Source organism: Canis aureus, chromosome 16 (assembly GCF_053574225.1).
Source record: "Canis aureus isolate CA01 chromosome 16, VMU_Caureus_v.1.0, whole genome shotgun sequence".
NCBI lineage: Eukaryota > Metazoa > Chordata > Mammalia > Carnivora > Canidae > Canis > Canis aureus.
This window is the reverse complement of record NC_135626.1, coordinates 28448958-28452088: the sequence shown is the minus strand read 5'-3', so window position 1 is coordinate 28452088 and position 3131 is coordinate 28448958. Positions and strand designations below refer to the sequence as shown.

Below are 3131 nucleotides of genomic sequence, written 5' to 3'. Positions count from 1 at the left end.
GTAAGACAAGCCCCGGGGCAGCCCGGGTGGCTCAGCGGTTTAGCGCCGCCTTCAGCCCAGGGCGTGATCCTAGAGACCTGGGATAGAGTCCCATGTTGGGCTCCCTGCGTGGGGCTTGCTTCTCCCTCTGCCTGTGTCTCGGTTTCTCTCTCTGTGTCTCTCATGAATAAATAAATAAAATCTTAAAAAAAAAAGTAAAGCAAGCCCATCTCTGTCCAGGACCAAAGGAGATTAAACTGTGCATAAAGGAAAACAGAAGAAAGGTAGTGACCTATCATCAGATTTAGGTCACTTGGGCCTGGGAATTACCTAAGACGCAGAAGTTTGCCTAAAAGCAGGGTTATTGGGAGAATCACTGAACTTTGAGCTAGGGAAAAAACTTCAAAGTCATTCACTTTAATAATTTTATGACAGAAGGAAAGGCTGCTTAGAAAGAAGGTGGTTTCCTGAAGGTCACCAGTCTGAAGTGGCAGTGGCAGTGGCAGAGCCAGAGGTGGTGACCAGACCTCCTTATAGTTTTACTTCTAGCAGCTCTGGCTGAGCCAGGGGAAGCATGTGAACAAGGAGAAAAGTGCAAAGCATACCTCCCCCACGCCCCTCGCCCCACGGGCTGGTAAACAAAGAAAAGGAGCCACAGGAGGAGGGTTGGAAGAAAACTGCCGTAAGAGATTGAAGAGATGGGTGACTTGAAGTCCTCCTAGGGCTCGGAGCAGAGCCAGAAGGTATTGGGGGGAATCAGAGAGATTCATGCTCGATGGAGGAGGGAGGTCAAAAGAGGGGATGAAGGATATCAATCTGGAAGTGTTGTGCAGGCTGCATTTGAGGAGGGATATTTTAAGGCAAGGAGACCAGTGAGGACACTACTGAGGAATGCATGGGCTAGAAGTCCTTTTACTTCTTAAATATATGAGAGGGAGAGATGTGTCAACCTCGTGCTCATACTCAGCTAGAATTCAGACTTGTTGGGACATATCAGATGAATAGCTTGGGCTGCCTTCCATGACCTCTAAACCCCTAGAGTAATTTCCAGAAGGTCCACTTCCATCCTCCCTTGCCGACCTGCCTGCCTCAGCCGAAGTGAATCCACTTTACCGTGGGCACTCCTACGTACAAAGAGGTCTATTGATGGCACATTGGTGGACAAAGAAGCAAGTGGCAGCAACTGCTCAATGCTTCCCCCCCACCAACCCCACCCCTTGCCCAGCCCAGGGTGGGATTCCTCCCACCGGGAAAAATGGAGCAGATTCTGTGCTCAGGGCTCCACCTGCATGGAGGTTCAGCTGTATCACCCTCCATCTCTGCTGTCCAAGCACAGCTGGTGGAGTCTGGGGAGTCAGGGCTTCCTCAGAATAGGCTTCCATCAGCTGCGGACTATGACCAGGGCCTGACCTTGGGTACCAGTTCCCCCAGCTCCACCCTGCAGGGGCAGGCCTGCTCCGGACTGGATGCTTCTTGCCAGTGGTTCCTGAGAGTCTTATCTCTCATTGGCTAATCTCGCCTCTCCTTTCTGCCACCGGTTTGAGGAGTAGGGTCTGTTTATGAATGGCATAACTGTTTCCATCTTTCTTAGGGAAGCAATTGAACAAATCAGTACACTTTTGAAGAATTGTTATTAAACAAGCGCAGCTCCTGAGATGTAATTATAAATCTAAATTCGCTCTCTCGTTAACCCTTTAAGTCCAGTGGGGCTGCAGGTTTGCTGCACCTGAATAAGACTTGAGGCAGTCCTCACGATTTTCTTGTTTTTTCTTAGTCTGTGTTTACCTGAAGTCTGAATATAGATGCAACTCAGTGATTAACATGTTCAGATAATCATTAAAATTTCAAATATGCTGTGAAATTAAGGCTTTTCCCCTCTGAACTCAGGCTGAACATAGGCGGTAGGCAACACTTCCGTCCCTCCCCTCCCATCTTTTTAGCTGTGGTCTCTGATGCTTACGGTGTTGGAATGGGAAGAAGCAGGAAAGTTTCCACTTGATTGGTTCTGGCATTGGGATCTGGCATTGATGTTCTCCGAACTTGCCAGGTGTTTAAAGTGGACACTTTTATGTGCTTTATTATATCCACCCCTGTCTTAATCATTTAGGGCTGCTGTAACAGAGTACCACTGGGTGATTTATAAACAACAGAAATTTATTCATGCAGTTCTGGAGGCTGGAAGTCTGAGATCAGGGTGCCAGGAGGGATGTGTTCTGGTGAGAGTGCTCTTCTGGTTTACAGACTGCTGACCAGTCAATTTGTATCCTCGCGTGGCAGAAAGACAGCAAGCTAGCTCTTTGGCCTCTTCCTAGGAGGACATTAATCCCATTCATGAGGGCTCCACCCTCATGACCCTACTACCTCTCAGAGACCCCACCTCCTAAATATCATCACATTGTTGGGGGGTGGGGGTAGGATTCCAACATAAGAATTTGGAGATGATACATTCAGTCCCTAACACCACCATTCCTGGGGACCTCTCACTTGTAGTTCTCTCACTTTGGGTGATGCATTTTCCTTTGGCTCACTGCTTATTCCTTCTTCCACCTTTGGGAATCCAGCCACACCTTCAGGTTCTCCCTGAAATCCATTGGTCCCTCTGGGCTGCTCTCTTATATAGCATCTTTGACTACCCCAGGCCAACACTCTCCCTCACAGCTCTCCCTCTGCCCCAACAACTTAAGGATAGCTACTTTCCAAGTGTAACCCTACTGTGCCTTTTGACATTTTGGTTTCTCAGGCTTGACATCTTTTAGATATGGGTCGAATGGAACTCAGAGCACAGCTTTCTCCAAAGAAAGTTTTTTTTTAAAATTTTTATTTATTTATGATAGTTACAGAGAGAGAGAGAGAGGCAGAGACACAGGCAGAGGGAGAAGCAGGCTCCATGCACCGGGAGCCCGATGTGGGATTCGATCCCGGGTCTCCAGGATCGAGCCCTGGGCCAAAGGCAGGCGCCAAACCGCTGCGCCACCCAGGGATCCCTCCAAAGAAAGTCTTGTCTGAAGTTTTACTTCGTTTGTAACCTAAATACTCTTTGCCTTTATTTTGTAAATCCTGGTCTAGCACTTCACTTTGTTATTTGGTATTTATTGTGTGTGATTCAGCTAAAGCTTCTATTTTAACATCTGATTTCATTTCATATAGGACAC

At 47.7% G+C, this 3131-nt stretch overlaps 1 long non-coding RNA gene across 2 annotated transcripts in view; it reads right to left on the bottom strand.

The window, feature by feature from the left end:
• LOC144286289 (uncharacterized) overlaps positions 1 to 3131 on the bottom strand; it is a 46782-nt gene that overhangs the window by 4891 nt on the left and 38760 nt on the right. The window lies entirely within an intron of this gene.